Source organism: Pleurodeles waltl, chromosome 2_2 (assembly GCF_031143425.1).
Source record: "Pleurodeles waltl isolate 20211129_DDA chromosome 2_2, aPleWal1.hap1.20221129, whole genome shotgun sequence".
Taxonomy (NCBI): domain Eukaryota; kingdom Metazoa; phylum Chordata; class Amphibia; order Caudata; family Salamandridae; genus Pleurodeles; species Pleurodeles waltl.
In genome coordinates this window covers 946,330,342-946,345,822 of record NC_090439.1, presented here as the reverse complement: position 1 = coordinate 946,345,822, position 15,481 = coordinate 946,330,342, and positions in this window count along the sequence as shown.

Here is a 15,481-nt window from a genome sequence, read left to right as displayed (position 1 = left end):
CTCCCAAAGTTTGAATTTGTTTTATTACAAAACTCTCACATGGAAGGATCTCTGCTGGCATGAGATGAGACGGAGGATAGAACGTGGAGATCAATTGTAATCCAGAATTCTTTCTGGTGTGATCAGTAGGTCTGTCCCTAAGAAATACCTGAGTCTAATTAGTGTTAAAAACTGGAATATTTCAGTTTTATTTAGAAACATTGAGGGTGTTCTTTTAATACAAAGCCCAATCCTCATTTTAAGACTTTTTCTCACTGTTGGAATGTAAGTGTGTAGTAATGTTAAATATCAGGGAGACAGGTGTGTGTTGAGCCTGTCCCTCTCTATTTATCATTTTAAGTTTGGTTACTCATCTGTCTCTCTCCTGGTCGATATTGGCCTTTCCAACATTATTTGCCTCTGCCGCTCTCTCCCCTCCTCCTTGCTCCCCATGGGCTGTCAAAGCCTAAAGAATCCTGCTGAGGTGGTGGGAATGGGTGTGATGGCCCGCCACTGTTAGTACCTTGTTCCTCTTATTTGTCAGAGCAAGCAGATATGTCAGAGAAAGGTCTTTTTTGTTTATAATCGTGGCGTGGCCTGATTTCCTGATTACTTGCTTTAATATAATATTCCCTTCTTAAATATGGATACACCTGATCGTTGATATATCTGACCTTGCTTTATGAACTTATTCAATTTTTCTCCCATGATTTATGGAATGAAAATCATCAATGCTCCTTTGAAATTTAGCCAAAGAAGTCTTCTCATTTTCTAGGACATTACAGTTCTTAATCTCTCTTCTAGTTCATCAATTTGTTTCTTAATTTATCTCAATTTGTCTGGAGCCATATCTGTTCCCAGTACCATCCAGTACTTATCAGTTGGTTTCCTATATAGTGTTATTTATAATGTATTGTCACTTTGAGCAGTTATTTGAGATAAAACTAAAATTATTTCAGAATTTTTCGTTATGTACAAAGATGGTTTCGAAATTCTTTACTTGTAGTCCTAGGGGAATATTATAAGCTTATAGATATTCAGTAAGAAGTTTGCCCTGTAGTACAGTTTGCACTGCTTTTGTTTTATGCTTTTCAAATGTGTCTAAGTCCGTTTTAGAACTATTCTGTATTGAACTAGTCCTGGGGTCTAATAAAAATGGACCTCCTTTTATCTTTGCAAAATATCCCTCAGTGTAATATAAGGTGTTGTTGGCCATCCTCTAGTAACAAGTACCGCTATCTGCAATACCACTTCACAAACAGTGGTGCCAGCATAACATTGGCTGTTCTCTATATTAAAAGAAAGACAGAACCAAACCTCAGTCTGCCCTATGAACAGCTTTATCATTGTCGGCTAGCCTAAAATGTCTTTATTGAATGGTTGGTGAGGCAATTCATAGTCTCCGGTGTAACTTTTTTTTGTCATGCCCATGGTCACTGGAATAATGCATTCTTCAGCATTTACTATTTCTGGGCAATTGAGAATAAGCAGAAAATGTCACACAATACACTTTCTGCTGCTTAATTTGAAGGTTTTAACAAAAAATAGTTTCAATGCAGACAGACCAAACATTACGTAAGCTTTACAAAGGATAACTGGTCACCTTTCAGCTGTTAGTTTCATGTAATCAAGGATTTTGACAAGTGACTATTTTACACAGATTGAGCAAAATCCACAACTGGCAAAAGGCTTTTGTCGACAGAATCAAAGGAAAACATTAAGGCCCTCATTACAACACTGGCAGTCGGTGGTAATTTGGGGAAAGGTACTGCCAACAGGCTGGCAGTCTCTTTTCCCAAATGATGACATTGGTGGTTTGGCTCAAGCCAAACCGCCAATGTACCACTCCGTCCGCGAGGGTGGTCACGGCCTCTGGGCTGGAGACTTCAGTCTCCAGCCAGGCGGCCGTCACAATCCCACCCTCGGGATTATGACCCCACCTACTACCATGGTTTTCGTGGCAAGCATACCGCCACGAAAACCATGGTGGTAGGCACTATCAGTGCCAGGGAATTCCTTCCCGACACTGATAGGGGTCTCACTGCCCCCTCCACTTCCTCCTCCCCCACCCTCCTCCTCCCTCTCCTGTCCCCCCACACATTTACACACCCACATGCACACACATACACACTCATACACACACGCATACCCACATCCACCCACGCATGCACACATACATATCCACACACCGCAACACACACCAACATACTTTGTCGCACACACTCATTCACAACACACAACATACACGTACACTCATATTCAGTCATTCACACATGCATACAAAAACAGACACACACCCCCAACACACACACACACAAAAAACACCCTCCATCCCCTCTCCTGTCGGAGATCTTGATTTACCTGCTTCCGGGGGGTCCTCCGGCAGAAGATGGGACATGGCACTGCTGTCATTGCTCATTATACGGTAGGCGGTGTTTTGTTGGTGTGGCGCTGCTGCTGACAGCTGCCACCATCCGCCGCCATGACCATCGACCATGACCGTCGACGGTATTCTGCCAGCGGTCATAATGCGGGTGGGCAGCTGGTAGCCACAGCGATGGTATTTTGGTGGGTGTCACCGTGGTGGTAGGCAGCAGTTACCGCCAAAGTTATCATGAGGGCATAAATGTGTAAAGAAAATGTAATTCAAATAAATGTTATTTTCTCCACATGTAATGCTCCTTCACATTTCATGTAATATGCTTTTTCGTGCCACATAGTTAAGTTAGAAGTGCCACATAATTTGTTCCTTCAATGCTGCATAACAATTCCTATTGTTCTGGATATGGGAAATAAGAGACAACAAATAAACCAAATAAAGAAGTACAGTAACCACAAACTGGAAAATAAGAAAGTCTGTACGAACAAAGGAAATCTTGGAGAACATTAATCACTATAGCATGAACTTGAAAAGGGCTTGGGTGAAAGAGGTCTAAAATTAGGTTTATTATTAGTATTGAAGGTTGGATCAGGGAAATAGAGATAGTTTTAGAGGTAAGACAAGAGTTAATGTTGAGAATACAATCTGGGCAATGATTAGTGTTTGCATTCGGTTTAAAGGTGTGGCTTTATTTGTGGATTATGGTTTGAGTTAGGGAAGGTGTAAATGCTAAAGAAAGACTTTGGCCCTGATTATGAGTTAGGCATCAAGGTAATTACCGCATGCCAGGGTAAATAGTGCATAAATTTACAAACTCGTCTGATCACGTCTGTGTTACTCATCACATATGCTAAATACTTCATGTCTGTGGTTCAAATGCGCTACTTTTCACTACTGCATGCAATATTTACTCCATGCTAAAAATAGTGCATGAGGTAAATAACAATAACAAATGACAGAATGAAGAAAATTAATGGGAAATACAACTTTAAAATACTTCCAGTCAAAAGCAGGAGGTAAAAATTTCTGAAATCGTAGGGAACAAAAACAGGTTGCAAAACAATAGAACATAACTAAGGCCAACACAATAATGCAGAAAAAAACAATACAATAATGCAGCTACATAGTCGGCTGTGTGCTCTTCTCTCTGATTCCAACAAGTGGTGAGATTGCTAGGCCTAAATCCATTCTTCTTTTTATTAATGGATGGCTCACCTATTGTGTCTGGTTAAACTCTGTGGGGTATGAGACAGCGGTGCAATAGTTTTGAGTTGTATTCTACTGACAACTACCTCCTTGCAGTCCTCTTCAATCTAGGTCTGGACCCAGAGGTGCAGATTTGGTATGGAGGCCAAACGGACCATACAGCCCAAGCAGCCCAGACAGCCCAAGCCGCAAATGCCCCCAATTCACCAAAGCCACACTCTACCAGTGGCTCAACTCAGCAGTGTATTGGAGGCACTACAGTGTATTGCTTAATACTGTGGAGGCAGAATAATGCAGAGCCAGTGAAGGAGCCTGCAGTAGGACCTAAGACAGTCTCGATTTTTGGCCTGTTCACAGGAACTACAGGCATGATGGGTAGAAATGTTATTACAGAGGTGACTCTAGGGGATGCAGCTGTGGACTCGGGGAGTAGACTGCAACATGTGCTGGAAAATGTTACTCGCTTTAATTATGTAAGTGGTGCTCACCATCCAGTGGATACAGGGATCAGGACTGGCCCCACTTCTAACATGGTTTTTGGGGAGAGGCTTGAGGAGACTATAAAATTGAATGATCTTGGGTCTGGGGGGCACTTACATACAGAAAGCATGTGGGAAAAGATTGAGGGCCTAATTTGGAACTCAGTGGATGGGTTACTCTCCCACAACGGTGACGGAAATCTCGTCCTACTAAATCTCAATCCAAGAGCACATAATAGGATTTAGATTTCGGCGGACGGGATATCCATCACCCTTGTGACTGAGTAACCTGTCCGCCAAGTTCTAAATCAGGCCCGAAGTCTCAGTGGAGTAATGCTATCCTAGGTATATATAGATCAACACAAAGGGATTAAAGCTGTGACAGTGCAACCAGCTCTCCTCTTGAACTGGATTGGTAAACATATTGAAAGAATTAGGGGAAGGAAGCGCTTCCTGGTGAAGCCCAGGAGTAGAGAATCCAAAGCATGGTATGCCAGGTAAACCTTGGCATTACATGAAGCACGGGTCAAATTGGGCTCTGGACTGCAAAGTAAGGGAGTAATGGGTTTCAGTGGGGGGACAGACACAAGTAGGTGTGGGACTGGACCCCAGTGAGACGTTTTACTCCCTCTCTAATGTCTCCATTGACCAGTCATGGGGTGTCACATGATAGATAGCTTGGAGTCAGACAACTCAGATGTTAATTTGACATCATGGGCAGACAATGTAGATGCTCCTCGGACTGTTCAGAAGTCAATATCCACTACAGGCAGTAAAAAGGAATCTAATAGAGCACTGGAGATGGACTATTCTTCATCTCAAGCAGCGCTAAGCTACACACTTGCTTTGCTTCTGAGCTTTGCTCATACAGGACTCAAGGATGGGGAGGCCTCAACTTTGGAAGTGATATATCAGGGCATCATGGCCAATATAAATAAATTAAAAAGGACAGCATGAAAGTTTGTGGAGAGAAAAGGATACTTGAAAGTGCTTTTCGGAAGCTGTCTAAAGACTGTACCAATATCTTGGAACACCTGATGGTAGTGCAGGAACCGACTGCAGCTATAGAGGTAGATGTTGCTGGTATACAAGTTCAAGCTAGGGGGCCATGACTCTCAGCTGGTTGATATATAGTGGAAACTCTAAGACATAGAGAGCCGACAACATCATAATAATCTGCAGGTACTTGGTATTAAGGAAGGAAAGATTCAGAAGAGAATAATAATCACAGTTTCATAATACAACTCTTTAAGGCTGCTTTTCCAGCGTTTGGAGAATGGAATTAGGAGGCTAAATGCAGATGCCAAATAGCTTTCTGATGGAGAAGTCCAGCTTGAGTTTTGATCCTAAACCAAAAACTAAAGAGTAATTGAAAAGGCACCACCTGATGCAAAAGTAGAGGCTTATGGGCATATTTTTTCACTAGATGTGATTTTGTCAAGTCACAGCGGAAAGGCACTGGTTACTTTGCCAAATGATTGATCCTTTTCAAAAGAAGGACTGTCTAGCTGTTTTTTTTTATTTCCGGCCAGTCTAAAATCTGTCAAAGAGTTAGTGTCTTTAACTCAGAGATTAAAGCAAAAGAATATTTTGAGTCACTGCACGGCCAGTAAACTGATTGCCCAGTTAAGATATGATATAGTTGAGTTGTGAAGTGTATTATTTATAATGGGCATGATAGAAACTGATAACGGTAGAATGTTTAATGAAGGGCAGAGTGACAGAATTAGAATTAAAGGTTTATTGGGTAAAGGATTTGATAGGTAATCACTAACAAGGCCAAAGGCGCTTGGTTGTGTAGGTTTCCTCGCATGGGTGAGACAACAGGACAATGGTGGAGGGTGGGTCCTTGGGGGCAGTGGTATGGGATGGGGACCAGTGGGTAAGGGTTGTGGGGAGGCATATGTGTTGGGAACCAGGAGGGAGGGACTTGATAGGTTAGGGAGAAGAGAAGAAAAGTGAGGATTCTGACCACAGAAATCTTAAATGCCCAGGGGAGCTACTCTATGGGCAAGAGGAAATAGTGAAGGTGTTCCAGCATTATCACCAGCTAGAATACATATGATTGATTATTTTCTTCATGAGGTACACCTTGAGATATTGTGCCAGGGAGAAGGAACAGAAATGGATGGCTTTCTGACTCTAGCAGAAATTACAGCAGCTGTCAAACATTTTCAATCTGGGACAGCTGTTGGTTCTGATGGGATTCCACTGGATTTCTATTTACATTTTTGATCCTTATTACTTCTAATGGATATGTGTTATTTAGAGCAGTGCAGCTTGATCAAGGGAGACTAGAATCATGGTCAAGATCTGATATAGGGTTTTTATTAAGAAGAGAAAAACCCAAACAAGTACTAGGTCCTACAGACCCATATCTTTAATGAATAGCAATGTTAAGATTTATTCCAAAGTCCTGGCTATGTTTGTGGGCAGGGTCATTGCAGGATACGTTACCCTGTGGCAACACAGAATTGCTCCAGGTAAAGAAATAGCGAATCATATTAGCCACTCCAATTCACTCTTCAATATTACAGAAATTCAAGGTGTGTTGCTGTCAATCCTCCTCCTTGATGAAAAAAAAGCCTTTGATAGAGTGTCCTTGGACTACATATGGAGGGTTTTGGTTAAAATGGGATTTGGCCTTAGGTTTGACAAGTTTATACAGAGTCATTATGTGTACCCTAGCTCTCCTGCAGTTAATTGGGCAGAAATCTAATGCCATTATAATATACTGGGGTACAAAGCAGGATGTCCTTGTCCTCTCCTCTTGTTTGATGTTTATATTGAGCCCTTTCTACAGAAGTTCCTAATAAATGAGAACATAGAATCACCCTCATATGCTAGTCAGTTAGCAAGAGTTCTGGCAGATGTGAACAATATCACAGTATTAGCTATCAATCCAGGTACAGCCATTGAAGAGATCGAGAAGGAAGCAACCCAGTTTGGTATTGGAGTATTAGATGAACTGTGGTAAAACACAGATCATTTTCAGTAATAGGGTACAGTTGACCAATGATAGAGAAACTGTGGTTGCAACATACTTAGGAGCCAAATTATTGCTTAGTAACTAGAAAATTGTTCTGTAGAGTTGTTAGGAATGGGGTCTTTGGTTGGCAGTCAGATTACCCCCTGTCCAAGCAAAGACCCTCACTCTAGTCAGGGTTAAAGAGAATCACCCTCAGCTAAACCCTGCTTACCCCCTTGGTAGCTTGGCACGAGCAGTAGGCTTAACTTAAGAGTGCTAGGTGTAAAGTATTTGTACCAACACACAGAGTCACTTAATGAAAACACTGCAAAATGACACAACACTGGTTTAGAAACATAGAGAATTTTATCTAAACAAAACAAGACCAAAATGACAAAAATCCTCAATACACGAGTCAAGTTATCAATTAAAAAGCAAAAAGAGTCTTCATGTAGTTTTAAACAGACACTAACACTGTTAGCGTGAAAATGTACCTTGGGTGCGTCAAAAATACCTCCCACGGTGAGTGTGCATCAAAGGGGCCGCACGTTGATCTGAAAACCACGCAGCATGGGTTGCGATCTCACATGTCGTTTCTCTAGCTCCGTGCGTCAATTCTTTCGTCACGTTGCAGGCGAGCATCGATTTTCAGACGCAAAGTGGCGGCACATCGATTTTTCAGCCGCAGATCAGAGTTGCATTGATCTTTTCCCCGCAAGGCATCCTGTGCATGGATTTCTTCCTCTTAGGCTGCCAGATTCTCCTTTCAGGGTCCCAGGAACTGGATGGGCACCACTTGGCAGAGTAGGGGGTCTCTCCAGAGACTCCAGGTGCTGGCAGAGAGAATTCTTTGCTGTCTCTGAGACTTCAAACAACAGGAGGCAAGCTGTAAAGCAAGCCCTTGGAGATCGTCACAAGATAGAAGGCACACAAAGTCCAGTCTTTGCCCTCTTACAACTGCAGGATAGCTCCATAAAGCACAGTCACACGCAGGGCAGTTATTCTTCCTCAGCTCTTCAGCTCTTCTCCAGGCAGAGGTTCTTCTTGGTTTTCAGAAGTGTTCTAAAGTCTGGGGTTTTGGGTGCCCTTCGCCTACTTCAAAGTAAAGTCTCTCTTGAATATGAAATCCTGCTATACCCAGGCCAGGCCCCAGACACTCACTAGGGGGTTGGAGACTGCATTGTGTGAGGGCAGGCACAGCCCTTTCAGGAGTGAGTGACCACTCCTCCCCTCTTTCCTAGCACAGATGGCTCATCAGGGAATGCAGAGTACATCCCAGCTCCCTTTGTGGCACTGTCAAGTGTGAGGTGCAACCAGCCCAACTGTCAAACTGACCCAGACAGGGAATCCACAAACAGGCAGAGTCACAGAAATGGTTTAAGCAAGAAAATGCTCACTTTCTAAAAGTGACATTTCCAAACACACAATCTTAAAATCAACTTTACTAAAAGATGTATTTTTAAATTGTGAGCTCAGAGACCCCAAACTCCACAGATCCATTCGCTCCCAAAGGGAATCTATACTTTAATCAGAGTTAAAGGTAGCCCCATGTTAACCTATGAGAGGGACAGGCCTTGCAACAGTTAAAAATGAATTTAGCAATATTTCACTGTCAGGACATATAAAACACATTACTATATGTCCTACCTTAACCATACACTGCACCCTGCCTACCTTAGGGGTGTCTGATATGTAAGAAAAGGGACGGTTTAGGCCTGGCAAGTGGGTATGCTTGCCAAGTCGAATTTACAGTTAAAACTGCACACACAGACACTGCAATGGCAGGTCTGAGACATGATTACAGAGATACTTATGTGGGTGGCACAACCAGTGCTGCAGGCCCACTAGTAGATTTGATTTACAGGCCCTGGGCACCTCTAGTGCACTGTACTAGGGACTTACTAATAAATCAAATATGGCAATCATGGATAAACCAATTACATACACATTTTGTAAAGGAGCACTTGCACTTTAGCACCGGTGAGAAATGGAAAAATGTGCCCAGAGTAACAAAAACAGCAAACTCAGGCCCATATTAAGACTTTTTGACGCAAACCAGTGACGGCGCTGGTTTGCGGCAAAACTTTTACCGCCGGCTAATGCCATTCCTACGCACCATGCGGGCGCCCTATTTAAGGAATGACATTAGCCGGCGCTGCGGACTGGTCAGAGTAAAAAAAATTTACTCAAACCAGACAGCGGCGGCATAGGGGAAAAAGTGGGTTGTGTGTCAAAAAATGGTGCAAGTCAGGTTTGAGGCAAAAATCATGGCTCAAACCGGACTTGCGACATTTTGTGACGCGCAACCCCCATTGTAATGACTCCTGTTTTAGCAAAGACAGGAGTCATGCCCACTTGCCCAATGGCCATGCCCAGGGGACTTCTGTTCCCTGGGCATGGTCATTGGGCACAGTGGCATGTAGGGCCGCCCCATTCCACTTAAAAAAATAAAAAAAAATACTTACCTCAACTTACCTGTACTTACCTGGGATGGGTCCCCCCATCCATGGGTGTCCTCCCGGGGTGGGCGAGGGTGGCAGGGGGTGTCCCTAGGGGCAGGTAAGGGCACCTCTGGACTCCTTCCATGGTCAGAGACCATGGAAGTGAGGCCACAGGTCCCTTAACTCCTGCCCTCACCCAGACATTAAAAAACGGCACACATCAGGCTGTGCGCCGTTTTTTAAGGCCCGCCCCCTCCTGTGCGTCAAAATGACGCAGGAGTATAAATAAGGCGCACAGGCCTTAAAGTCATTTTTTGTGCGGGAACGCCTACCTTGCATGTCATTAACGCAAGTCAGTCTCCCGCATCCAAAAAATGACACACATGGAGAAATGTTGACGTCCACGAGCGTCAAAGTTTAAATATGGTGCATGGTTTGCGCTGAATGTGCGTCAACAGAGTATAAATATGCCCCTCAGAGTCCAGCACACATCAACAACCTGGGAAACAGAGGCAAAAAGTTAAGGGAGATCGTGCCAATGATGGAAAGTCTAACAAGAGTTATGATCCAATGCTAGATAAGAGGGATTTGAAGTGTTGGAACAACCTCAAGCTCAGGATTGTTGGGTTATGCAAAATCATCGAGATGTGGATATTACATAAGGTGTTATATATATTTAGGGCCATACGACTGGAAGTGGGTCCTAACTAGACTCAGAAGCTAGACTTGGTTTGCAACAGCTTTATCAGAGGGTAAACATGGACAGGAAGAGCTCTTCTGCTCTTGTAACTCCTACTTTTCAGAGAAGGTTTAGCTCTCCCTAATTTTAAGTATTATTATTTTGTGGCTATGCTCCAACATGTTCATTGTTTAATCACAGGTCCCAACATTCAGGATTATGACTTTAAGTCTCCCATCAAATTATGACTATAGCTTGGGCAAAAATGCATTGTTTTTTTGTTCAAATTCAAAAGTCAGAACTTCTATAAGAAACTGAAATTTAAGACTATAGAGGTGGCTAGTAAGGTCTGTCAGAAAATAGCTTCTGATGAAAATTAGTAAATATAATTATTTATACTCCCCTATGGAACTCCCCTTTATTTCCATCAATATTGCATGATACTTACCGTAAGAAATGGGAGAAGGCTGATGTAACAAATCTTCATAGATGGCACAGTATGTTCTTTCAAATTTTCCCAAGATACCTTCTAGCTGAGGAAACAGGAGTTCTTAAGTATATTTAGGTTAGACTCTCTTTGTATACAATCAATCCAAACGAGATTAATGTAGTAGTAATTTCCAAAATACATTGGGCCATATTTATACTTTTTGACGCAAAAATGCGCAGACGCAGTTTTGCATCAAAACTTTTACCGCCGGCTAATGCCATTTATTTGCGCTGCTTGGGCGTCAAATTTATACTTTGACGCACGGCGGCGCAAACCACTGGTGTGAGTCTTTTTTTTTTTACTCAAACCAATGCGTCATGTCGTAAAGAAAAATGACCTTAATGCAGCGAAAATGACTGTGAGCCGGTTTATGGTGCCGCAAACCGGATTGCATCAAAAAGCAGCGCAAACACAGCAAAATGTGCTAAGGAGAGCCAAAATGGATCCCAGATGCTTGCACAGACCCCAGGAAGATGACAACAGACCAGGAACCAGCCAGGAGGACCCACAGAAGACCCAGGAGAGTGAGAAGAAGAAAAGAAAGTGTTGCTTCAGTGCAGAGGAGCAGGAAATTCTGGTGAAAGAGGTGACAGAACACCAGCACCAACTGTTTGTCACCTCAAAGTTGGCAATCAGTAGGAGAGAGGCAATATGGCAACAAATTGTTGACAAGTTAAACAGTGTGGCAGAAGTACGGAGAACAGTCATCGAGTGCAAGAAACGCTGGCATGACTGCAAGTGCAGGACCAAGGAAAAGATGGCCAGGAATAGGAAGGCAGCACTGCAGACTGGAGGTGGGAGTCCAGCATCGCAGGAGGCCCTGGAATACAGGGAGGAGATGGTGGCAGCTGTCATCCCTAAGGAGATCGTCAAAGGGATTCAAGGACAGGACAGCACAGACTACCAGGAGACAACACAGATGCAGGGTAAGTCACATGGGAAACTAAAATGCACAAATGTTAACTGCAAGCGGGGGGCATACCTTCTACACAATGCCTGTAAGTCATGATATTCAGGGAGTGGCATGGGTAAAGGGGCACGGCACGGGGGTATGGCCCGTTCAGAGGAAATCTGGGGCACAGTACTACACTACACCAACAACCTTTACATGGGGGTCTGCTGCCATGCCAAGGATGTTGGAAAGGTAAAGCCAGGCCAGTACGGTAGGGTACAACGTTAAACTGGCCTGCTGTCACACTTCAGCTGGTATTTTCCCTACATGAACTAGGGTTCAATGAACAGGCTCAGGTCATATCTGCAAGTGGAATTTAACATTGACAACAGTTGCCATTACCACCTCTCCTCTGTGTGCGGGTCAAGTAGCTAATGGCAGTAACGTCCCCATGGATCAAACACACCCAAATTAGAGGGTTCAGGATGACAACGTTATCAATCTCCTGAAATCAATACAAATGTTCCAATCCTGTCAAATGTGATTGTCCATAGTTGCTACAAACATCAGCCATTGTCATAAACATTATGAGGTACACAGCACTAATGTCATACCCATGCTGCATATGTCAGGGTCCACTACTAACTGATTGGTAAGATCCCACAATTAAGATATCATTTTGTTGGTTGAAACATTTCAAAGGAAGGAAATATACGAGCTAAGTCTCTTTGGTCCAATTCAGAGCGCTTTTATTTAAGGAGAAGTGGTATATTCCAATATTTAGGTTTCAAAGTTCAACAGAGTTTCAGCCTCCAATTTGACACGCTTTGATTTGAGGAAAAGTGGTATATTTAAATATTACAACCAACAAAATGATATCTTAATCGTGGGATTTTACCAATCAATTAGTAGTGTTCCTTGTCTTAGGAGGACTAGGGCCCATGTCCTCCGGTTTAAGCTCCCACAGCTCAGGTAAATAGGCATTCCACACAGGAAGTTAACACGTTTGGACCCTCCTTTCTCTTTGGATGTAACAATATGTCAGGGTCCACCCTGTGCCTGGGTCACAATAACTGCAATGAAACCATGCATCATCCCAAATGTCATACTGCTCAGACAACAGCATTGAGGGGGAGGACATAGGTAACTGGCTAGTGAAATACACCTGCACAGTCAGGAGGAACTGGAACACTGCTAGGACCATCAGTGCAATCCAATGTAGCACACATTTCCCAACATCAGCAGTACACACTACCAATGCTGACACCCGTATCGTGCCATGCCAATGCAATACATAGTATATGCTAGGTCTCAGCAACATATAGGTGGATGTGAAATATCAGAGACTGGGTCAGTTCCAGAATGTTAAGTGTGGTGCAGGTACCATCAGAACACCCAAAGCCAGTGAAAGGCCTCACCATGAGAATGGAAGTAGACATAGGGTTGATTAGGACAAGAAGGTGGCACTTCACAAATTGGCTAGAACCAACACCTAGAGGATGTGATGCTGACAAGTTCCCAAACTGACCACAATACATGTGACATGCAGGTGGGGCAGAGGCCTGGGAGAATGCTAATATGAAAGACAAGAACAATGAACAGGAACGAAGATCACAATGTGCAACTAATAGGAATTTAGGCACGTCACATTACAAATCCCACAACATAGACACACAAATTGTACCATATCTCATTGCAGAGGACGATGGATCTCCTGTGGATATGCCTGTCCTGGACTTCCCTGATGACATGGATGACGAGCTGACAAACATCAGCCAGCAGACCCTCCAAGATGTCCTTGGGACCCTTCAGACCCCACCTTGAGTCACAAGGAGGAGCACAGAAGTAGTAGCCATCACAGAGGACCTACCCACCACCCCAATTGTATGACCTGCCAGCTCCAACCCAGCTGAGGACTCTGACGACACTGGCACCAGCTTTGAGAGAACTATAATTGGAGTACAGCAGGACTGGCCAAGGAGGTGCGGGTGGGGATGGAAAATATGGCAGCCAGCCTAGAGGGGGTGCGTTAGTGCATGATGTCAACTGCAGAACAGGCAGCAGCCATGCAAGGGCGAACATGAATCTTGCAGGAACTTGAAAAAAGGTTGAAGGAAATCAGCACAGCTGTAAGAGAGTTGACACAACACCTACAACAACAATCCTCTCAATGCGTGCACAAATGCAATATTGACCCCCTCAGGGCCGACCTGGCTGGCTACCACAATGATGTGGCTGCTATACTTAAGAACCAGCAGCTCCTCCTTGCTGCAGTATTGCCCTTAATAGCCCCACAGTTGGCAGCTACCGGGATGTCTGACTCCATGTCTTCAAACACTGAGGTGTGTGTTGCCCCTTCACAACCACCCCCACCAATGGAAGAAGAGACTACACACACATCAGAAGATGAAGATGTGGAACAGATCACCTTCACCCGTAAGAGTACCCGGTAGCACTAGTCCCTGCCACATGGCCACCTATAACCAAGGTCTTGTGCTTTGTAACATGCCAGTCTTGCAACAACTGCACTCAAGCACTTTTCTTCAGCCCACTGTTTATCTTGTCACCCTGCCCTTTGATTGTCTCTTACTAACTCATTGGCAAATCCTGTCCCTCTGCAATGTCTGTCACTTCACCCCAGCATGTCCAATAACATGTTTTTGCACTTGTATAGAGGATCACAATGGAAGGTGTCACACTAATGGACTCACAATCGTGGACAATGTACATATAGCACAACAGCACTTTAAAATAAAGAACACTTACACAACAACTTTGTGTCTCTGTAATGTTACATATCAACTGTGATGGCCATCAATGATGTTTACCTCAGGTCATTGTTTATAGATTGTCAATACAACTGACCTGAAAGAATGTTGGGTGATAACTATGCACTGTGGTCTGGATTGTACCATCATCTGCTCTTCATGAGAGTTAATTCTGAGGAAAATAGAAACTATACTCCATAATGCTGTGTTGGACAGAATAACGCTTCCTCAAGGGATGTCTAAGCCAAAAATGATTGCCTTCAACTGTTTCTTCGAGCCAAAAATTACATATGTGACATTTGACCCAAATTTTACCCAACACACACCATACTGCATGAATGAATGTGTATGAGTGTACGTACAAATATGGAACCTGGCTGAACATTGTAACAAATGATAGGTGTGAGTTATGTATACCATACTACATGAGAGCATACTACCACTCACCTTATAGGGCTTTGCTTGGACATCAGGATGCAGGCAGACTTAACACAGTGTCCTCAATACCAATTCTGGTCGCAAAGTATGTGAGATTGAAAACATACATCAAAAATTAACAACACTTTGGGATACATAGTAACCTTGAGTGGTGGGTGCAATGGATGGCAGAATCTTAGCAAAGTAGCTTTGGTGTAGCTGCCAATGTAACAGCTCAATTTGGATCTGGTTGCAGGATGGGACACTAAAGCTAATACTAAAGAGACACTGTTCACCCACGCCAAGGTCCTGATCCCCAAGCATGTGACACATACTGTAAAGGGTTACCTAAATATTTATTTAACAGTAAAAACAGAAGCTAAAACCAGGGGAAACACCTTACCTAACCTACCCTATCCTAACAACACATTACCCACAACTGGCCCTAACTAACCTAAGCTAAACTTACTTATCACATTTAACTAAACACGCTAAACATCAACACCCCACCCCCCCTTTATAAGACGGGACACATGGAGGACAACATATACTATCTTATACTAAACAATATATATTTTTTTGTATTTTTATATTTATATATATTTTGTTTTTTTAAAACACCAAAACCCCAACATCATCCAACACATATAATAAAAAAACAGATATTAAAAGTATCATACCCGACCCCTCCAACCACTACTACTAACTAAACTAACAGCCTATTCTAACCTAACACACTAAGGTGGTCAGTCTAACCCTGGCGGTAAAAACCGCCAGGGCGA